Here is a 25,346-nt window from a genome sequence, read left to right as displayed (position 1 = left end):
TACAGGTACCCCTCACCATTCTAGCTCTCAAACACATGGGTGAATCTATAGTCACAGTGAAATGAAGTTGAACACTGAATCAGTGAGAGTAATACACACTGATAACGTGATGTATGCATGCATTCTAAAATCTCTATTCTGTTATCTATGGGAGTTAAAATGTGCCAAAATCACTTTTTGTATCATTATTTTGAAATTTAGGATTTGTGTGTGTGTAGGGGAGGATAGTTTTGCAGAAGGCAACTATTATCAAGGTGCTGAAATTAATTGGCTGGTTTAATTGAGGTAGATTACTAGCTAATGCTTTCTTGAATACAGTAATTCTCCTATTAAATTATCTTTGAATAATTACCTGAAATTTCTCAGCTGCAGGGACTGATGGCTATTTAATTGCACAGTGATGTTGCTATATAATTACTTAACAAGGTGTCCTTTAATAGTTTAATTCCCCTTTCCCATGGAAAAAAAACCCTGTAAGTATGACTTCTATTTTTTAAGTGCTGCAATTTTTTTTACAGATAACTTTGTATCTGAAGCAGTAAAAAAAGCTATTCGTTGACTTGCTTTTAAAAGTAAGTCTTTGGATTCTTCAAGAATAGATTTGGATTCAGAAGGGTTTTGGAAACAAAAGAAATAAATTGGTTAGGCATTGGTTTAGCTTCATTACATATATTTTGTGGTTTGCTATTTGGTTTACAGTGTACTTTGAATGAGACATTAGTCAGGTCTGATATGCAAAAACATAATTAGGTGTGTGTTAATTTTTGTGGAGCTGTCTCTTGCCTCTTGTGCTGAGGCAAGGTAGAGTGACCAGGAATTTAAAACCTGTATTTATTCCTCCTGGGAATAGGGTGGGGGCGGAGGAGGATGATTGTCTGCTTGCTGTGGGTTCCTATCACCTGGAAAGAGTGAACAGTGAAAACAGCTGTTTCATGAAGATGGTGAAACAAAAGCAGAGATCAAAAGAAAAACTGCTCAGGATCATGCCACAGGGTATCAATTTCCTTGCTAGTTCAAGGATAGACTGGATTTTACTGACAAGAAAAACTCTACATTGAACAATGCAAAACTGAACAGCTATAAAGGAGGTTTCTGGTAAGCCACAATGAGGCTGGAACGGTGAAGCTGGATAGAGCATTCTGGAAAATTGAAGAGGGGAATGGTAGGATCATTTTACCTCTTTAGTTACATAAACATTTTAATCTATATCTGCTGAACATACACCTTACCCAAAACATTATATTCTGACCTTTGAATAGAATCACAGAATAATTAGGGTTGGAAGGGATGTGATCCTTCTAAAATGTAAGGGCTTTTAAATTTCCTTTTTAAATCAGAGTTATAGGCATACAGGGCTTACTGATCAGTTTGAGTTTCACACTGCTTCCATGCTGATCCACTGAAGGTGTGATCTATGAGCATCTCCACCTGCGAGCCTGGCTCTGTTCTCCAGAGGCTTGGGGCTTTGATCTCTAACATGCCAAGCTCTATCCTGAATAGCCTGAACATATATGGCAGTGTTATACAATGAGCCTGGTGCAGAGCACGGGCAAAATCAAAATGTGTGTCACTAACACACATTTCTGAACCTCTTTGAGGAAGAGTTCCAAACCCTCTATTTGTCTTTGCCTCTTTAAAACCAGAAGGGAATGATCAATCCAGTATTACAGAAATCATCTCTGTCCACAGGGATATTTTTTAGACAAATCTCCAAAGGATAAAGCAGAAGAATGGCTGTACTGGATCAGAGCAAAGACACACATGGCTCAAGCTGGCAGGAATGAAGGCATCAGTAATACATGTTGTTATTTCATGAACATACAGTCCTTGATTCATACCATCTCCACTTTTATCAGAGTGGAATAAGAAAGGATTTTTTTTTAATGTTCATTGATCTTGCAAGCCTGATAAGAGATATTCATTGCCCAATATTCAGAGGTGTTCCACTTCACAAGATGGCCAGAAAATCAGGTATTGAATTTAGGTTTTTAATTAGAATAAAATGTAGAGCTGTTGACTGCATGGGATTTTTGTCAATTTGCATAAATGAAGCTGAAAATTGCCCAACACTCTTGTAATATTTTCCTTAATGCCTCAGTCAAGGAGGGGCAATCCAAATAATAGAAAAAGAAATGGCTTAGTCCTTGTATTTTCTCTGGACACAAATCCACCCTTTTTCTTCTTCTAGTTTCTTAGAAGCTTATATCAGCAAGACAGTTTTTTTCCTTGGATGTGAGGATGCTTGGGTCTTTATCTCATTTGATCTAAGGAACAAACAAAACTACTGTCTCTGGTAATTTCCCTGTGAGAAGTAGGGTCCAGGCTGCATCTGGGACTGAAAAACTTCACAGAGGAGCTGAATATGAGCAGAGCTCTTGGCCACTGCTCTCTTACAAATATCACTGGTCCTCTTCCACCCAGAGCTCTCAGGCTGGGCTGCTTGTACTCCCATTAAATGTTTGCAATTGTAGGGGAATTATAAATATTGTACATTTGTACTGTACTGTATGTAGAGACCCAAAATTATGACTGGAGCTCAGCTGTGCTAGGCCCTGTCCAGGGTTTTTTTTATTACCATCCCAGAGGTAAAATACATTCTGAAGCTCCTCGAGCCTGCTGGGGGTAGGTGGTGTGAAGGGTACGTGGTGTGATTTGCAACAGAAAGATTAAGGGATATTTGAGTCGTCTCTCCAGGACATTTCCAAGTCTCCCAGAAGTTTGTAAGGCTATTCTCTGTTTCTCTTGCTTTCTTATTATTTTTTTTTTCTATTTTCATTCTTCTATGCTTTGACCTCTGCTTGTTCTTCATCTCTTTCTCCCCCCATGCAAACCCTCCCTTTTCATTCCTGACTCTCTCCTTCACTCCTCCCCTCACTCATTCTCTTCAGCATTGCAGCAATGGTAGTCAAAAGAAGAAAGGCACAGAATTATCTGTTACTAAATGGGTGGTGCTGATGGAAAATTAGGGAGGAGGAAAAGAGGAATTAATTATCCATAATGTAAGGGTTAAGAAATAAGATTTTCCCAACTAACACTAATATCTGAAGAAATCTTAAATTTGTGAGAAACATTCCTTCTTCCTTCATCAGAAGGCTCTGCAGCTGTACTCTTAGAAAAGGAAAGAGAGGGTCAAACCTTGTGTTTTATCCCTGCTTTCTGTAAGTAACCTGCAAAGAGATTTTTTTTCTCAAGGTTGCAGAGCATCTGCTGCTCCAATTTCTCTGCTTCTTAGGAAGGATGAGGTGTAATTGTAATCTGTTGCTTTGAAATCCTTCTATGAAAGACATGAAAAATGTACAAGGTGTTATTGCTAGAAGGCAGTGTATGTAACCAGTCAGTAACTAGAAGATTCCCCATTAATTTTTGTTTTGTTTATTTTAAAAAGGTGTGAGTCTGATATGGAGAATATGCCAAGTCAACTGGATGAGTCAGCACAGGCAGCACAATGTGAGTGAGTTTGGTTTTTTAAAATAAAAATATTCACACTCCAACTCAATTTATCACAATATTACCTGCAATTGAAAACCCAGAATAGTTTTACTATTTTTCTTAGGTCTTTATTAGAAATGTGGCCTCATGTGCACCTAGTGGAGGAACAAACAGTTAAGCTACTCTGGGTGTGACTATTTACCCTAAAAAATAAAATAAAAACTAGCCTCTACATGATAATTTTTTTCAGTGCTGCCCTTGAGCAAAAAGTAATAACATGTATTTACATTACAGTATCTTCCCACAGATTTTTTCTTATGAAAACTTCACAGCAGTGATAACCAAAAGCACTTCCCCGTGTAAATACATTTCTCAAATCTGTCTGCATTGGACTGAAGTCTTGCTGACCACTCAACAGTACAAATAACATTCTTGAAAACCAATTCTTTTCTTCTCTGGAGTGGAAGCCCATCAGACATTGTGTCAGTACATATAAGCAGACATTTTTGTGGGCATTTTGGCTTTATATTTATAAATTAGGCAGACTGCTGATAATGTCCAAATAACCTACTATAAAATACAAAGGGCAAATCCAGCTGCAAAGTCATTTTACTTGAAGGGACATGCAAGATGATGAGCAGATAACTTAGATAACCTTCTCTAACCCTATGCAATGCTTCGGACTGGAGAGTGATTTTCTGAAATTTGAGGGGAGAATTAACATGATATGAAGTTGATGTCAGTGGGATAATATTCAGCCCTTTGCATGGTTTCATATACAAAAGTAACTAGAGGAAAAGATTGTGGTCTTCCTTTTGGTGTTTTGCTGCTGCAAATGTGAAATTTGTTCAACCACAGAATTAAATAGCAATGTTTGGGTTGTGTTTGGTGCATTTTTAAAATACTTTGGATAATGACTCAACCTGAGGCTGCTCTCAACCATGGGGTACCAGGGAGGGAAAGAACTGAACTGCTCTCAGACACTGCCAGCAATGGGAATTGCAAGCAGAGATCATACAGCTCTGCAGAAACGCCTGTGACAAGCATAGTCTGGTGAATCAGGGAGTCCAGGCCTCAGTTTCCTTAGCTTTCTGTCAGGAATGTGTGTGATCTTGGTTTGGAAATGCATGTCCAATGGATAGATTGAAGAAAGAATAATATTTGTGTATTTTTGTTTGTTTTGATTGTTTTTCCACAACTTTCGTCTTTCTCTATGCTTCAGAAGTGAGCAGAGGATATAAGTTATTTTTTGTTTAGTGGTTGTAACAAAAGTTGCATGTCAATGTGGGTATTTAATGGTTTTTCAGAATTACATGTAGCTATACTGTGGGGTCTCTTTAGGGTTTATTAAATAAAATTTTCTAAAGATGGAAAATCCAAATATGTTGAGAAACTGTGAATTTAAAACATTTAGTAGATTTTAATTTTTTTTAGTAGATCACTTTTTCTGTTGGATGAAGTAGGACAGTGACAGTGAGTGTTGAAAGTTTTGCCTCTTTCTGTAAATTGTGGTTTGCCTTCAGAGGATGGGGTGAGGTGAGTCCTATGGGAAGGATGGGAGGGGCAGCAACGTCCCTTGGGAGCTACAGGCTCAAGGAGTAGCAGATCCCAGAGACTGCAGGAGGGGACAGAGGTCACCAATGTAAACCCAAAATCTGCATCTCACCCAGAGCCAGTCAGGTGGCAGGGGAGGAGCAACAGCATTCAGTGATACCTCCAAGGCAACAGCAGAAAGAATTTACAGGGATCTGGGGAAGGCAGAAAGAATTTCCAGAGGTCTGGGGAAGGTTGTTTGTAAGGTAACAAGTCCCTGAGTGTGTGGGAGCTGGGCATGGAGGCAAGGACCTGCCTGGAATGACATAAGCAGTTCACATTATTAGGGCTTTATGGGACTCATCTCTATTTCAGTTTTGTCCAGCATTACTGGTATTAAAAGAAACATTATAATAGGAAGGAAATAAAAAGACTGATACCAGATTACTCAAGAATTGCCCAGATAAAGCCATATAAGCATATAAATAACTGTGTCAGTAGAATGTGGTGCTAATTTGGTATACATGAAGCAGCACATTCTCTTTAACTGCATCACTTAATTGCATTAAATGCTTTTTTGGGTAAGTTATCTCTGTTTCTGTTCTGTGATTAAAATATGCATCAGGCAACTGGAGATAGACATTAAAGTTCTCAGATCTCAGTTTTGCAGCAGAGTTCTCCACACTTCTCTGACTCAGTATGTGAGAAGTGACATGGAATCGTGTGACAGGTCCCTTCTGGGTGTCACCAATCGTGTGCTGCTCATGCAGAGCTGCAAGCTGAGTTTGGGCTCTCCTTGCTCAGCTCTGCTGTGTGTCTGCATCCAGGGCAGCTCTTGGAGAAGAGCTCTCTGCTGACTCCCTCAGAGCTTTCACCATCCCCACACTGGGATGCTGAAGCAGGAGATGATCCTTACCCCAGTCTATAACAAAATGTAAAACCCCGTTTGTAATGCAGTGTTAAGCAGGGTCAAATGAATGAGTTCAATCCATGAGACTCAGCAGATCCGAGAGGGTTTCTGTCCAAAAGATGTGTTCATTTCTGTTTCTTGTCTAAATTAACAAAAACCAGGAAAAGATACTGAGACATGAGGTCACTAGGTGAAGGAGAAATTTTTCAGTTTACCATAGAACATTAAGAGTATAATTGTTAATAAAAATTAAAACACCTTTCCCCGAAGTAAGGCAGCTGTATCCTCTTCAGCCTCTTTTCTTGTCACTCCATGGATTTTGACCAGCTGAGTTGTGTATCCAGTTCCTTTCTATATCTGCTTCCGGATAATCTTGAATGATCAAGACCTTGGAGGTACTCAATATGCCAAGCATAACATTACAGAAATTATATTTTTGCAATGGATGCAGTAATCAAGAAACTTTAAATTTTTTTTAGGCAAGGATTTTTATTTGATACTTTGTTTATAAGGACACAGTTTTGGATATGTTTTAGAGTAGCTAGAATTGAGACAGCCTCTCTTTTTATGTGGAAAGATTGTCTTTTTCTTTCCTGCTCTTAGTGGAGAGCCAATACTTGTTTCTCTGGTACTTCTTGGGATGATGGGAAGCCAAATTTTGGACATCAGAAAGGTTCAAAATAAAACATCTTCTAGTACTATCCCAGCAGACAGGGTATTCAGACATTGTAGCAATTACATCTAATGTCAAATTTGAAAATCTGTACATACTATTTATTGATAAAAGCAATATTAGAAAGATTGCCCTACCTTTATATCAGGACTTCAGAACTAGGATAAATCTTGGAATAAATTAGAGTTACAAATTATATTGTTTGGATCAAACATCCTGGGTTGAATTCAAGTGCTTTGGATAACACGGATTGAACTAGCTCGTCTTTAATTATAATTAAAATCAGTTTTATGTATCTTTAGTCTTCAAATAGACTTAATTCTTTACTTTTAGTAACATCAGTTTTGCTAGATTTGTATACAAAGTTGTCTCATTAATATTGTATATCTGGGATCATGTAGAAGCTATCTTGCCATGAATGTGTCTTCTGGTTGCATAATTCATCAGAAGAATTAGGTCTGTAGGTCCTGAAGGTTTATAAACTTACAGCAATAATTAGATGTGACAATTTTTTAACTTTGAATAAGACTTTTAGCACATTGGGCAGTTGATTATTTGTGTGCAGCAAGTGTGGGCTCAACTGCTTGGGTAATTTCCATGAATAGCAGGTTGCACTCATAAGTGCACAATTAATTAGCTGCTTGTGCCATTAACTGCCGTGGAGGTACAGCTACACCAGTTTGCTTTTTTATGAGCTTCTGTGAGAAATTTTTAGTGCTTGTCAAATACATTGATAGAAAAAGAATAAACAAAATATATGGTGCTTTGTAAGTGCAATCCATAAAAAGTTGTCTTCAGAAGCCAGCAGGTGCCATTTCAAAACTGCTGCCTAATTGCAAATTGTCCAAGAGTCGTTTTTATTCAGCTTCATGCTGACCTGTAAATCCAGACAATGCTCTCATTTGCAGCTTCAGCTCAGGTGTTTGAACCTCAGTAGTGGATTTCTGTACAATTCTGCATCACCAGCTTGGTCACACGGATTTTGGTTTTTAAATGTGAAGGAGAGCAGAGCCCAAGAGATGAAGTCAGGGCGAGTTTCTTCCCTGCCCTCACTGGGCCTTGGATGAGGCTCATCAAACCCTGCAGAGGGGCAGCTTATTTGCACAACAGTTGTAGAGGCTCTTCCCTGTGAATGAATAAACCATTTAGAATTGTATTTTGTGAAGTGCACAGTCGCCATAAATGGGATGAGAATTTTTTTTGCCCCTGAATTGGGCTCTTTGTACTGATATGTGTAGTTAGCACAAATATTCATCCTCCTCTGCTGTATGAGCTGAAAGGGCCCAGAGGAAGCTTGAAAGTGCAAGTCACACTGACATTTCACTCATCAGTCCTTTGCCCTGATATTGTAACATCGCTGCTCCTCGGCAAAGGCAAAGTGGGGAACACATCCAGCTAATGGGAGAAAAGTTTAACTCTTCACGAGTGGTAAAATTCAGGGCTGAAACTGTGATGTTATATTAATTAAATTCCCTGTTTCACTTTATAATTGTGAGGTTGAGGAGCAGGAACCTCACACAGTTCTGAAGCAAAAAAGATGTGTGTAGACTGCTTATTTGTTGAAAACCTACAGTGAGTGCTACAGTACTTAAAAGGGAACCATAATTGCTCTAAGCTTTTCCTCTTCTGGGGTGTAGAGTACTCTGATCTTCATAATCCTGGGTATTGAGAAACTGAATAACAGTCGTCTTGTTTAAAGTGAAAAACATCAATTGCATCTCTCCTCCCTGACTCTTCCCTGGCAGCATTGCCTTGAAAAGCAATTTTCCTCCAGAAGCACTGACACATTTGTGTCCTTAAAAATTAAGATGTTACATTAGTTCTGCAGATCCTGAAAGCAAATCATCATCATCAATACTCTTTATTTGAATATCTTATATGAACATAACAAATAAAAGGATGCATAAAGAATGAGGTTAGATGTACTTTTCATATGTGACATTTTGGTGGAATTCTGCTCTGATCAGAACAGCTTCAGCTTTAAGATAGCTGTAATAATAATCATCTCCGTGAAAATATGCATACTCCTTATAAGTACTTCTATCTTTCTAGCCAGGATCTCACTAAATATTTTATTTTAATATATTGGTATTTTCCTTCAGAGTCACATTAGAAATAACTAACAGACAAATTACTCATACACATGCTTTAGAGTACCAGAAACAAACAAATAAAGCCCCCAAGTAATTGTCAGCCCATGTCAGCAATTCAGTTATTAGGATCACATAAACCCATGTCTTATATATTCCACCCAGAATTGTTTTAAGGTCCTTGTATGCATACAATTTTGAAATATATTATTTGAATATAAAAGTAGATTATGTATTTCCCCTGTGGCTGGCCAAATGTCTTTCCAACAAAGGGTAAAATAAGAAGGCTATTTTTTTGTGTAAAAGAGTGATCTTTTTAGTCATGCTTGATTGCTTTTTCAGGACTGTCTCCATTTATAATGAGATATTCTTGGACTCATTTGAACCAGAAAGTTTAGGAAAATTGTTAGATTTTTTACATTAAATACCTTGAATTATTTAAACTGTCTCAAACTCAGTATTTTTACGTGATATATATTGGAATTTTTTGCTTCACAGGCTGAACACGACAAAAAATGGAAATACATTTAGCATATTTACAAGAAATATTTGTTTTAATCTTTCATACTTGTCAGCACTTCACACTAATTTAGTCTTATCTGCTGCTAAGGAGTTACACAGTAAGGGATGCACTTGTTATTCAAATCCCTATTAATGTTTCATATCATAGTTTGGCAAGAAAGCTGTGACTCTATTGGGCTATGATACAGGAAGTTTTAATTATCTGTACTTTTCAGAAAACTTGGCCTAGGATGTCTGTGCTGAGAACAATGATGTGAATTTACTTTTATCAGGAGTTTAAAATTACATTATAAATTGTGTTCTGTGATACTGTTCTTATAAGATCTGATGTGCAATGAAATGCGCAGAGCTTGAGGAGAAAATGCTTTTTTTATTATAATCGCAGTGCCCAGATAAAATTGTAAGTGTGCAATGCTTTAGGAATATTTATTTGCAGGTAAAGATAAATTTCACATTACCTAAGTTTGTGTTTTACTATTGGAAATGACACAATCGTCCTTCCATGCTTAGCTTGAGTCTAGAACTTGCATTGCTCTATATTTAGTCTTTTCAGTGTATTTTGTAAAATATTTCATTGTAACATTAACAGAGCTTACTTAAGCAGTTCTGTATTTTGCAGGCAAAAAAAAAAAAAAACTCTATCAGTTGTAGATCAAGTAGAAAAACCCTGCAACAATACCTTTTCAAAGGAACAAGTTGTAGTTCAAAATTTTATTTTACAATACTTTTATCTTTAGGCACTATGAGAAGCAGCTCTTTTACTCCTGAACCCACAGCAAAAGCCCGTGTCTCGTCTTTCCTGTAATTGTCCATTCTTTTTTCTAAGATTTATTTTTGCCTGCGGTGCTGAACTGAGAAAGTCACCCAGCTAAAATGTAGTTACTTCATTTCCAACTCAAAACAATGGCGTTTTCATGTCCGCACTTATTATTATTCTGAGAATGTACTAATTTGTTACATCCAAGATGCCGCTTAGCTCGGTCCGCAAAAGGGGCGCGCTGCCAGCCACCGCAGCTCTCTCAAAGAGCTTCTTTCATGGCAGGAGCTGGACAGAAAGCAGCCCGCAGTGCCATGGGCCCGGCGGGCAGGCTGCCAGCAGAGTCATCCTGCTACCGGCCTCTGCTGCGCCGGGCTCTCCGTGAAGCTCCAACTATGATTTCACTAAATGTCCTCATGGGCAGCCAAATTTTCGAGCCACCAGTGCTCTAAGGAGCAACTGATAAATGTTTTATCCCCGCGGGCTGTAGTTGATGTTGCACAAGGATTTTGCATGTGCTCAATGCATTATCGTTCTTGGCATTAAGCTTAGATAATTGTCTACTTATATTGAGCCTGTAATAGCAAAATACAAGTGAAGAGGCATGTTTTACAAAGTAAAACTATGAAATAGGTTTAGCTATATTACTATGGATTTTTTTTGTTCTATCCTCCTAAATTTGAATGAGAATGAAGTATGATTCTATACCTTAATGCTGCTCAAACCAGGGTGGTCTCATAATTTTGTTTTACATGCATGACATTGCTTAAGGTCATTAGTTGTAAATCTTGGTATAAAAAGACTGAAAATATATTCAGTACTTTGTAGTTACCGAATACATATTTAAAAGCCTCTATGAAAAGTCGGGACCTACATGGCAGATTTTCAGTAGCTGAATGGTCAATTTAATGATGTAGATTAGCTGTATCTAAACAGTAAATGGAGATAGGCTGTTGCAAGGCTTTGATGAATATCTCTGATGCATATCCCAGCTGATCAATTTTCTAATTTTAGGGATTAGTATTCTGCTTTTCAATCCTAATATACCCTCTGGTTACATTCTATTTGAAATTTAACTTAGATCAGGTATAGCTTCATTTACTTTTTGCCGTAGTTTAGCTCAAAGTGTCTAACAAGCACAAATTAAATTTTAATTTGGTTTTTCTCTTTGCAGTGACTATGTTCTCATTTTTTCCACTCATTTTTTTCTTAGCATTACCTGACTTCTAATTGATTATTTAAATCACTGTTTTATTATAGAAGATGGCCTTCAGTATTGCTTTAAACGTTTTTAAAAGTAGCTTGCATTCAAAAATTTTATTCAGCCCAGTTAAATTCAACCATTAAGTTTAGCAGCTAAAACTAATAGAGAAAAATTACTTATCAGATAGACAATTGCTGCAATAGCTGTGTATTATTGTAATAGTTGGGCATAGTATGATAAACTTTATGTACGTAAATTGTTTATGCACTATCTACTGAGAACAGGCAGATTTTTGTGCAAATATGAAGAAATATTTAAGTAATTTATTTTGAGAAAATCTGATTTGGTTTTGTTATTCATGTTCCTGGAGCTAAAGTAGTTCATGTGAAAGCGTGAACTATGTTTTCTTTAAATGTTTTCAACATGAAGGTTACTAGTGTCAATCCACTTGATAAAATACTCTCTTAAAAACATGCAAATCCAAACAGGTTATGACTACTAATTTTGTCTTTGCAAATGCTGGATCTTTAACATACAGACTAATTAAATATTTGTAATAAAACAGTTAACTCCAGTGGGTTATTGCTGTGGTTTGCAAAACTGCATTGAAGTGCTTTCTTTTCATTTCATTGATGGTGGAACAAACATTTCTTTAATAAGGATACAGCACATTCTAATTTTATAGCAGAAGCTTAGATAAGGATCAGGCCCCTCTGAATCACTGCTTTGACCTATGACATGGAAAGTGCTGAAGCTCTTTGGCAAAAGAAGAGTTAGTCATTCATTATTATGCACAGGACTTCCCAGTTCTAAAGGGGCTCTGTGCTTTCTCTCAGATAGACTTTGTTTGTTGGAAATGAGAACTGTATTTTGGCAGTAAAGGACAAGAACTGAAGCAACTCTGCAGGCAGACTCATTATGACATAATCCTTCATTAATCCTTATTCTCTATTAATAGATCATGACAGAAGTTTTGCTTTGGGTGACCATCTTCACCAGCAAGCTATGAGAGAGCAGTAATAGACAAAAACCCAAATAATAGACCCAAGCTCTTCTTTTCGGGCTATCTTTTTATTTACAGTCTTAAGGAAGCACATAGATGTTACCTTGGAGAAGTTTGTGTGCTAAGTGATCTATTTTCTTCAAGTGCAACCTGGCTTTGTATCTAAGAAATGTGAGTCATCTGTTGGAAAATGGATTACTTACGTTACTTACCTGGTAGATAAATACACTGAAAAATTAGGTGTTGATTGCAGACTTGCTGCAGGAAAAATATAGGGATGCAAGACCCCATTAGAGTGGAAGTGGCAGTTAAAAGGGAAAGGACTGAAGAACGACGTTTTAAGTGGCATGTGAAATGAATGTGACAAAATTTGGCCAAGAGAAGGAAAATTTGAGAGCTTGTTTTTCAGAGAAAGTTCATGAGAAAAACCCACATAACTGTGGAGTGTTTGGAAATGTATTTTTTGTAAAAGTTATAAAAAACTATTGTTTTACTTGTTATAAGAAAATATAATTTGAGAATAATGAGGTGAATATTTGCCTGATATAGCAATGGCCACTCTCCATGGCCACTCAAACTGCCAGAGACAGGCAGTGGAACAAAAAGTGCTGAGGAAAAACAAGTAAATTAAATAATTTTGGGGGATTGTTAACCATTGGCTAACCATTGAATCCAGGTTCTTGTTAGACCTGGATTTACTTGCATTGGGTATTGAGTGTGCCATGGTGCACAGAACTTCTAGGTGAGTTTGCTTCTCTGCTGAAGTGCTCCTGTGGGAACTGATGCTGCTGCTGGTGACAGAGCAGGCTTGTGGGTTTTGTTATACAAATTAGGCTTTGTATCATCTATTAATATTGTCAAATATAATTTGAATATAAGCCAAAATGTAATTTCTGAAGCAACTGTCTTTTTCCTACAAAAGCATTTGTTCATTTAAACTGCAGTCCATTTAAACTGTAATGTGATATTTAAGGTAAGAGGGTAGACCAGACTACCTCCATTAGCTTCTGTGAAACTATACTGATTTACATCCATTGTGAATAAGATCACTAATTTTATTACTTCTTAAGATTTAGTGCCTCTTTGGTATGATATGTGCTGTAATGTCAGTCTGACTGGAAAAAACAGTGTAGAAAATCCCATTGCTTAACAAGCTGAGTGGAAAAGATTTGTATTTGTACTGGATCTTTGAGGCATTTCCAGGATCCAATTACTAGAAACACAGGTGAGAGAAACATGTGCATCTGAAAATATAATAATTGCTAAGATGAAATGTTATTTGCTTCTAGCAGAACAGTATTTTATGCCTGAAAATCTCAATATGTATTTCTTTTGTGCAGTTTCTTAGCATCCTCTCCATTCTATTCAGAAAGATATAAAATACGAATAGGTTGTTAAATTTTTCCATAAGGAAGGTTTGCCATTCACATAGAGGAGATAATGCAATGGGGTTTAAAATTTATAATTTTTATTTCCACTTAGTGTAATACTTTACACAAACAAAAGCCCTACAGTTGCTACATACTGTGAGAAATTGTCAGCAAGTGTGTTTTTCCCTCTGTAAGTAGCATTTATCACTTCAACTTTTCTGCTGAGAAGTTTGAATCTGATTTAGACATAATGTGGCCATTCAGATACAGGGTTAGAGAAGGAATGGGAAAACATAATTCAGAATTTCTAAACCATTTACGTGGCACTCTTGTTTTGCACTTCTTTGGGAACCTGCACAATAAAACTGACTTTTGAGTGTAGTTTTACTCCTCTTGCTACTCAGCATGTACACCAAGAAAATATTGATAGTTTTGGCAGTAGGTGTGGCTACATAAATGCAGTTGAGTGTTCAGGTCCTGAGCAAAGCTCAGTGATTCAGCACATCTGGATTTAATTGTTGCTTTCCAAAGAAGAGATTTCTGATGGTAAGCAGCCCTTTGATCCAGCAGACAAAAGGCATAACAGGATTCAGTGGATGGATGCTGACATGCCAAATTCAGTCTGGAACTGAGATACCAATTTTTAACATAAGGAATAATTAGCCATCAGAGTGACTTAAGCAGAAGTAGGCTGGACCATGTCCCATACTGAACTTTAAAACTGAAATGTCTTTTATTCAGATAAATTTTACGTCTTGGATATAAGTAACAGGCCAGAAGAAATATGTGAATTTCCACTCCAGTCTGTTATATGTGGCTTTAAAATCAATTATTGTGTTTTTCTGAAGTTCAATTATCATTCATTATTTACTGTTATACTACTTGATGTGATTATGATTACTGAAGGTTCTGTGTTAAACCAAGAGGAAAAGAATTACATTGTGTTTTCAGCTTTTCAGGGCCAGTGGCACTGTGCTGGCTTGTAGCACTTCTGTTCCTATCCTGCAAGAATCTGAACAGCTCTTAGTGACTGTAATAGCAATTCTGTATTTTTTTGGAAAAGCTATTTTCATTTGTCCCCATCTCTTTTCTGTTAAGTTTCAGCAAATAAGTGGGGTCAACACATCCAATGAGCCATTTTCCTCTTACATCACATCTTAGTATTCAGCATTTCTTTGGGCACCATGGCTGGATCCATGATGTTAAATAGGCATTGACATAACAAGGCTTTAAATATTAATTTTTCTTAAAGTCAGACAGAAGTTTTTCAGCAAATGAGGTGGTGGGTGTGATGGCTTGCAGACTGAATGATATCATGCTGTTGTGAGAAAAACAGTATGAAGGATTGTATTCAGCAAGTGGCAAAACAATTGCTCTATGCTGCTTGTCACTGGAAAAAAAAACAAAAATAAGAAATCATGAACTACAGAAAGAAAGTTTCTTAGCAAAAGAAGGTTGGAAAGAAAGAGGATCTTTCTAGCAGTTATGATAAAAAGTCACTGAAATCTCTAGTTTACCTAGAGATTTATCAAGGCCCCATTGCAAGCTGCTTCACATGTTAGGCAAACATCTGTCAGTAGGGACCTACTCACACAAGATCCTGCTTGTGTCCTGAGCCCTGAGGTTAGCAGCAGGAGGGTGAAGAGTATGTGAAGGTCAGACCAGTATTTAAGGTTTCTGGCTGCCATCCTCTCCTTGAACAGGACAATGACTTCTTCAGGTAACCCACAATATCCAGAGATTCCAGATCCTGTCTGGGCTGTCTCTCTCTAGAAGTCAAAGAAGCAGCATGAGCCATAGGGGACCTTCTCTAGTCTGCTTCCAGGGCAGTGAATAATGATAGAGAGAAAACAGTTATGGACACACTTTTAGGACTTGTAATTAGCCAAATGAAGTTGTCCATCACCTCAGATGGGATGATGAGAAGCAGCAAAACCACTGGTATCTGCCTGATCCTGGTCTTTCTAGGAGTAACTATAAAAGATAAACAAATCTGGCAGAGTAAAAGGAAAAAAACCTGTAAAGTTTGTATTGTTCAAGAAGCTCATCATTTGGAATGGCCGGTTATCAATTCTGTGGGAAGGTCATCACCCTCTCAGACAAGGTGTCACCTAAAGCCATGGGGAATTCACTTTCACAGTCCCAGCCCAGTGCAGGGCACTCGTGGGAGCAGCTGATGCTGCCCCTGGCTCAGCAGCAGCTGCGGCCACGGAGCTCATTTCACCTGCAGCCATTCACATTTTCCCAGGGAATGGACAGTGGCCTTCTGCAGGGCCACTTCAGAGTACTGCAGTGAGAGGACTGAGTTTTCATCTCGGTCAAGAAAGAGGGGCTTTTTCCAAATTCTGGAGAGCACAGAGCATGGCCACAAAGCTTGGATTTAATTAAATACAGTTTGTTCATGCAGATCATACTCAAGATGGCAAAGATGATCACCAAATACCACCTGAACTTCAAAGTGTCTTTTTCTGCCTCTTAGAAGGCAGATGCTGATGTTGTAAAAGTTCAGAATTGTTGCCAGTTCCTATAGATATTCACAGCATAACAGTGTCTTTTGGGGAAAACAGTGTAAAAACACATCTGTAAATAGCCTTTTGCTTTTATTTTATTTCTGTACCTGTCAACTATCATGAAGGATGCCTCATTGCTCGACAGGGAATCTCAGTGCTCATGTGTTAGAGCAAGAAATATAAACACATAATAACATTTTGGAACCAATGGATGATTTGTAGATCCCATAAATCCTCAGTGCAGCAAATTTTAGGAGATCTGACACACAATATCAGATCCCAGTTTTCATTCCAGAGCACCTGTGGCCTCATCCTTCAGAAGAGCTAGACAGTTATTTAAGGACACTGTAAGTGGAAAAGCATCTCAAAATGGCCTTTTAGATTACAGTGACTGGAAAACTTCTGCAACTCAAACTGAAAATAAAAGTCTGAGGGTTTTTTTAAATTATTTTTTATCAATATGTATTTTTTATGTCAGCTAACAGCTGGACTGAAAATGTCTGCTTAGCCACTTGGCCTGTCTGTACTTTCTGATTCCTTGAAAAGCTATAGAAACACTTGTCACATCTTATTTTGGATTCTTTGTGGCTAAGGTAGGTTTAGTTCCCAGTGGTGCTATGTGTTTCAGGCAGTCAATCTGAATTGTTTTTTGTTCTGAGGTATTATACACTGTCTCTAAGCTCTGGTTTTAATAATATGTTCAATAAAAAAAATAATCAATTGGATTGGCTATTGCTTTGGGACCCTCATACATAATACATGCATTCAGTAGATCAGTAAACTGTGAAAAATAAGTTTTTTATTCTGCAATACCTGAAGTGTCTCAATGTGTAGTGCACACAGAATACCTGTCCTTATAGTTTTGGTTTGGGGTTTTTAGTTTGGTTTGGTTTTCTTTTAGTTTGTCATATCTGTAGGATATGACTGAAGGAAAACTCAGGCATGACAGATATATTCTATCTTTTCTATGCCGTTGTAGAAAAATCTGCGTACTGACAGTGTTTGCTCTGTTAATATTGCCAGGCAGGGTGACCTCTGCCCAGAGCTCAGGCACTGGCAGAGGATGTACATGAACCAGGGGGCTCAGGCTCGTTACTGTAAATAGCTTCAGCTTCACAGGACAGGGGATTCCCAAGCTTCTTCTTCTTTTTCTGTTTCTTTTTGTGTTTGTGCACTCCTCTTTTGTCAGCTGTAGAAGGCAGATCCTTGTTGTACGTATCAAAGCAGTTTCCTACACAATACCAGCCAGGACCCAGCGCTCTCGTGTAGCAGGCTCCTCAAAAAAATGCACTGGGAGATGTGGCAGCCAGGCTGTTAATTACCATATAAAGCATCACTTTCCACGTGTGAGTCTTCCACAGTGCCTTCACTTTTTGGCTTGGCTTCTCTGCTGGTAGCAATGTATAGAAGTACAGCTGTGTGATTGGACAGCTGATAAATGAGCTAGTAGTTAATAGCCTGATGGCAGAAAGTGGAGGTGTTGTATGTAGGAAGAGGTCTTTCATTTCTTGCTAAAAGGAGTGATTCTGACTCATTTTAGGCTCTGGAGTAGCGTGGGTGAGCCAACACACGGAATATGGTGAATCTAGGTATTTGAAGGCAAGTGAATGGAAATTGTCATTTTTTGTGACGGGAGAATGTGTTTGGTACAGTGCCAAGTAAAAACAAGTATGTGCAGTTTTGTTCAAAACACAGAAACTTCTCATGTCCCTGCGATGAATCTCAGATTCTAAAAGGAATCAAACAGCCAGAAAACCAGAAAATAATAAAAGTAATTGAAAACCTGGTCCCAGGTCTTGTGCACTGATTTAATTAAGACCTCTACCTTCCAGTGCCTTTGCCAAACCGCTTTTTGTAAACCTTAGGCAAAATATGTTGGCTACTTCACATTTGGAGACACAGGAGTTAATTTCCATGGTGCAGAGGCAATCCTTTTGTTCAGAACTATGTTACTTCAAACGAGTGTTTCATTAGGGTGAATATTTATGTAAATTTTGGATATGCTCTGTGTACTGGAAAAACTCTTCCCGAAAATGTGTCGCATCAGTAATGAGTTGTTGTTGGTTTTTTTCCCACTGCCTTGTACCGTTCTTAGAGATGTAAAGCAACACATCTTACGTTTCCTCCCCTTTCTGCGCGCAGAATAGAAATTACAGCGACAGCTTAGCTTGTTTTGCCTATGGATCAATGCCAGAAAGCAGTTTTGAAGGTGTTTTAAAATGAAGACATCTGGCAGCTGGCGTACTTACAATTCATTTGCCAAAGACAAGTTGCATGCTGTTGGAATTTTCAATTGAAGGTCACGCACCAGGTAAAAATCAGTCAGGTGGAGCTCGTGTGTGGTGAACCCACACGCTTGGAGAATTGTTGGCCCAGGGATGTGTGGGTGGGCTAAACTGTGAAGGGTGTTTGTCTGATTTTTCCTCTTTAAAATGTGAAACCCAAAGCTAAAAAAACGTCAGTAAATCTGAGGAGAAATCACAAGGCTATGATATTTCAGTGGAACCACCATCAATTAGTTTGAGCAGAGAGTGCCAAAAAAAAGAAAAGGGAAAGATGAATAAGAATCTGACATAATGTTGGACAAACACACGACTGTCAACTGAGTGGTCGCACACTTTTTGCTCTCATTTTTTTTCAGTAAGAAATAGCCTGAAGGATTATTTGTACACAGCTTTGTACTGGCAGTGAATTAGTAACACTGTGTCATTGTGCATTCAGTGATTCAGTGACAGCTCTGAGACTAAGCTGTTTACATTAATTGATGTTTAATGGTGTTAATGCAGTATGTTTTACCATTATAAACTTTCTCTTCATCAGTATGGTTACTTAACAAGATACTAATATTCCTAAATCAGGGGGTCTGCACCCACAATGGCTTTACATATGTTTACATGGAAAATACATGTCTTGTCTGTGTGATGTGGGGAAATGCTATTCAGTGTAACTGCTGCAAGAATAAAAACATGAGGCCTGAATTCTTCTCTCACTTAAGCATGGTTTATGTAAAAGAAGCTTCTTTTATATTAATAGATATAGACATTTTTGTTACTTAAATATGCACAGAAAGAGGGAAATGAACGTATTGTGTATGTTGCAATATTTAAAAGTTCAACTGTAGCAGATTTTTCTGTGTTTTGCTAGAAGAAAGATTTAATGTGACATTTCAGAATGTTTTGCATTCAGAATTTGGTTAGATATAGATAAACCTAAAAGTGACCTATTCCTTGTGAAAAAAGTTTGAACAATATTGGGTTTTCTGAAGTATAAGCATAAGAAAAACAGTCTTCCCTACTGCTTCTGAGAAGGGAAGTTCAGAAATTAATTGAGCAGCATTATTAACTTGGTAAGGTCAGTACTTGTCAATGGAGACTATAGGTTGTTTGTCCTGCTCTGTAAGTATATAAAAACATCCTTTTATCATATTTTACCCAAAGCTCTTAGGCAGAGGGTCCAGAGATCCCAACTATTCCCTATGGAATTCTCTTCTGAAGACTAGCTCCTGAACTCCCAGGCTGACTGGGAAGGTAACTTAATTGTTTAGACTATGAGCTTTCTGCCCAGGTAGTGGGAGAAATAAGGGATGCTGATACTGGTATCCAATGCAGGACCATGGGCTTCTCTGCCTTTAGGGGAATGGTTTGTAACTGATTGCACTGTGCACCCATGGCTAAAACACTGAAGGATTCAGTGGAGACAGAATCCCACAAACCCCAATAGACTGCTATTTATGAAAAAAAAAAATAGCAGAGGCAAATGCATCTCTTGAAGCAATATTTTTTGTCAATGGAGAGTAAAAAATATGGGGAGAAAAAAAGAAAAACTTATTTAAATACGTTTTCTTACTAGGAAAAGTTCAAGCTTGTACCCCTTCTCTTTCTTCCACTAAATGGTAAGCTGCCCCTCTGCAGCTCAGGTTTTGAACAGCTGGACTTTACAACAATCCCTACCAGTGCTCCTGTCGTGTCATTGTGCAGCTTGCAGGTTCAAAGGTGGCATGATATGGCTGAAGCCTTAAGCACTACTGTAAAATAAATCATTGATAACTGCTAGTATAAATTACTTTGAACCAAAGACTCTGGTGTCAGATTCAGGTGTACAAAAACAGTTGAAACTTTTTCACTTCTTGTGGAGAGGCGTGATTTAAATTGTGTAAATGTAACATTGTGTAAAATACTGGATGATTTTTCTGCTTCCTGTAAGAGGGAATGCAGAGTCTAAAGATGAAATATGAAACTGCTTTGAGATGAGGATCTAGAGAAAATGCTGATGATTTGTCACAACTGTTCATCATTGCACTAAACCTGTTTTGTTTTCCTGCTCAAATTCCTGACAGATAATGGCAATCTGACATTCTTACTGTTTTCATTTTACTGCAAAAAAGATCCACAGAGAAGGGGCTGAAACCAAGTAGTGTTATTACATTGCAAGGCTCTTAGTCTCTTAAGATTGATTTCTTGAGTAACATAAGCTGTTTCTACTGCACTCATGTGAATATTTTGAAGTTGCTCTTGCTTAATGTGAAATTCCATTATTGGTTGAAAGGAGCCCATGGTTATCCTGCTTAACTGTCTCCAAGCACAAGAGCTTGTGCACTTTGCCCCCTGCAGATAAGCCCAGGGAAATTATAAATATTTTGAGGGACATCTTCAAAATAATGTTCCCAAGAAAAGTGTTTTGATTCATAATCAAAGATTTTGTTATTTCACCTTGGGCTGTCAGGTGACTGTGGGAAAGAAAACTGTCAGCTTAATTTTTGTGTCCAAAATTTATGATCCTTGCCAGCCTTATGCCCCAGTGTGGCAAGAGCTTTTTGCACTGTTGGATTCACAACTGAAGTGTTCTGTGTTTTCTCTTGGAACCTGAGCCCCTGGCAGCAGGGTATCACTGAGGTCTCAGAGTTTTACAGACTTTACAACACTGCCCTGAAGGCTGCCAGCAGGAGCTGCTTGAGCCTGGCACTGATTTTGTTTAGCAGCAGATTTGGTTCACACTGTGACCCTGTCCCAGCTCTGGTTTGGTTGTGTTTTTCCTCTTTGTCATGGAAGCAGATTGCCTAACACATTCTATGAGAGTTATTTTGCTGACAAAATATCAATATGAAAACTCTTGATTCTGAGGGTCACTTCATCTTGGGTGCCATTGGATCCAAAGTCAAACCTCCCAGAGGATCTTTAAAGGCTCAGTGTAGCAGAGGTTCTGCTTCAAGTGCTATATCCATAAGGAATGCTGTCATTAATGATTCCTGAAGCTTTGGGGATGAGGATACTGCCATCATGTCTGTGTTCTAATTATGCTGAAATGTTTAATATAAATTCAGTGTTTTTATTGAAGCCTTTCCTTGGCATAATGATGTATTTGGTATAGTTATTGTTTCTGTTAATTCTAATGCCCCCTGCTGCTGAGGAAATGGCATGTGCTCTATAAATGGAATTATAAATATGTTAAAGGATACAAATTGGAGTGCTTTAAGAGTACAAGTGGATATTTGGGAATCAAGAAGTGGTGTTATAACATCTTCTGGGCAAAATAAATCCAAACACATACTGAAAATATAGTAAGGGATAACTACAACACAACTACCGTGGGAATGTGTATAAACATCTGAATGTGTGTGTGTATATATGAACCACTTTTTGCATGTTTCTGGTAGAAGAGAATGAGTAGGATAAATAAATTTTAGAAAAAGGTAAACAACTATCACAGGGAAAGATGGTGAAAGTGAAAACTGCTGAACAATCAGAGATTTTTCCTTTGATAATTTATTTGCTGTTTTGGAATGCCCTTTTCTTTTTTGTGTTTTTGGGGTTTGTTTTTTTTTTTTTTTGTTTTGTTTTGGTTTTTTTGTTTTTTTGTTGAGTTAGTTTGGTTGATTTTGTTTTGGTTTTTTCTTTTGTGTGTGTGTGCATTTTTCTCCCTTCTTTGAGACAAAACCCATTCAGCTTTGATAAAGATATGCTACTTTAACAGGAATAAAATGTAGTTACGGACTTAATGGGTGACACAAGTTTTTATGCATGGAATTTTTCATCATAGAATTTGCTCTTCAGAATTTAATAATCCAGAAAATTTAATATGGTTTGAAAATTACTTGACACAGATTATTAGTCAGCATTATCATAAGGAAACAGGGAGTAAAGATTGTTTGAACAAACTGTTTGATGGAATTTGCTTTAAGACCCTGAAGAAGTACTTCAATGTTATTTGAGGATGATGTAAAAATTCAATAATATTATGAAAGATATTTAAGACTATCATGACAAGGTAGAATGAACCATTAGAATGCAGTAGATAAATATGCTGTAGATCTAAATAAGTCTCAAGAAGAATAGAATTTTGCTGAAAAAGGTATTAGTTTAAATATAGCAAGAAAGATGATTCATTAATAAATATTCATTGTGAGAGACAACCTTGGAAATGAAACCAGAGAAAACTGATTGAATAGCAAAGAAAAATAATGGTCAGCAATAACTGTTTGATAGGGTAGTGCAATGTTCCTGTACAGTGGTCACCAGCTGAAATCCCCTCCACATGGTGTCGGTAAGGCTGTACCATGTAAAACTCCCAAAAATATAAAGAAAGAAGTAACACATCTGTGCCTTTTAAATATTTTTAATTCATCACTATTTTAAATTTATTTTAACATAAAATCCTTTATATCTCACTTGTATTTCTCCATGAATTGTATTACTTGGAGTTTGTCTTATTCTATTGCTCACCAGAGATATCCATCTGCAATATCTTCTCTCCTCATGGGGTGTAGAGAGAGGAGCCCATTACCCAAGGATCAACCCAGGACTGACATAAGAGCTCTAGTAGGGCAGCACTGTTTCCATCAATCTTATGTGTGTAAAAACCACTAACTTTGTAACTCTTTGTCATTTAGTGAATTAATTTCAAGCACTCAAATGCTTCCTGTTTAAATTCTTCATATTTTGAATATTTCTCATAGTCCTATGTAAAAGAAACTAATGTATTATATGCACAATGGACGGCTTGAAAGAGAAGTTGTCTTCACTGACAGAAGAGATCAAGTAAAATTATTTATTTTTTAATTATAACATATATTACATTGCAAACTCATATTGTAAGTTGAGTAGGGGAGTAGGTTGCCATAAAATCTGAACTTGAGTGAAGGAAATAAAATTGTACTGACTTTTAATAATTCACACACTTTGCCACTAACTCATGCTTTTTAATTTTTTTTTTTTTTGGCAATAAAACATAACCATGAGATAAAACATCTCTTCTCTGATCAAAGTGCTCTCTTTCAAAGAGGCAGGGAGAATGTTCTTTTCCACTTTTCCACATCCACATGGCCACTCCATGGCATGGAGTAAAGGACAGCCATGAAATATGGGCTGCCCCTTGCCTGCAAACAGGCCCAGACTCACAGCCCACCTCAGATACAGAGAACTGTAAAGAAATTCAGACCTTCACCTGTGGAAGCACCCAGTTAAGAGCTAAGAACCCTCTGAAAACCAAAGTTTCCTAATTAACAAAACTTAGTTATGTGTTTGATTTCTTTTTTGGAAAATGCACAGTATGTATTTCCTGAGTTACATAAATTCACAAATAAAAGATTTTTCCTTAATCTCCTCTAATTTCTTACAATCCTATGAAATATCAGCTCCCTTCTGTTGCCTGTTTGTAAATAGACTCCACTGAGCCTGATAACATCACAGCATTTGTAGTTTAGCACATTTGGAAATGGTGATTTGCTCTCTTACAGGTTGCTCCAAGGGGTCACTTAGTCCATCTCCAGGGGATAATCAGCATTTTTAGCAGGAGCTGGGCCAGTCCAGCATTGGTATACCTGTGCCCTCCTGGACCAAGCCTGTTGGCACCATCAGCTTCACAGGAATTCTGAGCATCTTGGCAATGTGGAACCAAATTCTACTTTCACACTCAACACGTTACTCATACATAAAAGACCTTCAAGGACACACCTGAGGACAGATCTGGCTCCATGTGATTAACACACACAGTCAATTCACAGAACATATTGGAAAATATTCATAATTAGTAACAGAAAGTTTGGATAAGTGTATACTCTGCAGTATCTTTACCACAGAAATTTTCTGTTGCAAGCTGTCATGCTCAAGTATGCATTTATTTTATGAATGAAGGTCTTTTGTGCATCAAGATTAAAATCCTCTGCCTCTGCTATGAAGGGGGGAGAAAAAAATCTCTTTTAGAGTGCAGTTCATGTAAACCATTTCTTTAAAAACAGAGCCCTTAAATAGCTCCAAGTACATTTCTGTGTATGACACATAAATGTCCACTAATTGCATGTAGGGAGAACTGAGATTCCAATAGCAAATTCTGTAAAAAGTAGATATACAAAGAAAAGTGGAAGCATCTGTTTAATATATACGACATTAGAATTTAATTTTACCTCTGTGATGCTTTTGTGTAGCTGCAGTGTTACAGAGGAGCACATAAGCATAGTAGTGCAGTGTCAGCAGGTGCATGCCACCAAATTACTGCTTTTAATTTGCATATTCATCTGCTAAGAAGCATGTCATTATCATATCAAAGGGATACTAAGCAACATCTAGCTTTGAGAGATGTGGCATAGTTTCAATACGAGCAATTAATGCAAGATGAGGACTCTCTTTTTGTCATGTCTCCCAGGGCTAGCTGTAATCGGGCTTATTATTGGATACCAATAAGACTGAGGTACCAGTTGGCAGAGAATGAGAGAAGTACAGAAAAACAGAGCTGTATGAGGTGTCTTAACTACACACTTGATAGAAAACCAATTCTCTGGTCACTTTTTGAAAACAAAAGCTGCTGCTATCTGCTGAATAAGTCTGATCAAAGATAAACATTATATGTAGCATATCTTTAAAGGGAGATGACAGAGAAAAAGTTAAACCAAAACAGGCTATATTTTCCATGAAATGAATAAGTAAAGCTGACTAATGAAATGCAGAATCAAGGCTCTTAGAATTCCACGCTCCTAAATAAATGGATTTATAAGTAAGGTTTTATTCCAAAGGTCCTTGTTGCATCGGACACAGGGAGTAGATGCAGATCATAATTCAAGAAGGCTGGCAGGTCTCCTGCCACTGTTCTGTGCATTCATTGTACTTTGTCGTGGTCACAAATAGGAAAATGGAGTCTTAACATGTTGAAGAAATCAGTATTCAAAAGTAGCCTCCTACAGTAAAGGTCACTTTGATGAACTGTTTTGAGAAGATCTGCCAGAAAAAAAAATTCTCCTCATGCATAAAGAGATGTACCTAAGGCTATGTTGGGTGAGCCTGGGGCCTGTTGGGCTTGCCCTGCTGTGCTCAAGATGTAGGCAGAAGTAGAGGAGCAAGGCAAGAGCACAAGGGC

The 25,346-nt window shown here is 37.6% G+C and overlaps 1 protein-coding gene across 7 annotated transcripts in view; it reads left to right on the top strand.

Moving 5' to 3' along the window:
• LOC110477604 (uncharacterized) overlaps window positions 1-25,346 on the top strand; it is a 271,546-nt gene that overhangs the window by 116,318 nt on the left and 129,882 nt on the right. The window contains exon 1 of one of the 7 annotated variants that reach the window (XM_077785719.1): window positions 3,396-3,447. The exons of the other annotated variants lie outside the window; for them this stretch is intronic. The gene's annotated coding sequence lies outside the window, so the exon portion shown is untranslated. Of the gene's footprint in view, window positions 1-3,395; window positions 3,448-25,346 lie in introns of those variants that run through there. 7 annotated transcript variants of the gene reach the window in all.

The sequence above is a fragment of the Lonchura striata genome, chromosome 10, assembly GCF_046129695.1.
Source record: "Lonchura striata isolate bLonStr1 chromosome 10, bLonStr1.mat, whole genome shotgun sequence".
In the NCBI taxonomy this organism is placed as follows: Eukaryota; Metazoa; Chordata; class Aves; order Passeriformes; family Estrildidae; genus Lonchura; species Lonchura striata.
This window is presented reverse-complemented; position numbering and strand designations above follow the sequence as displayed.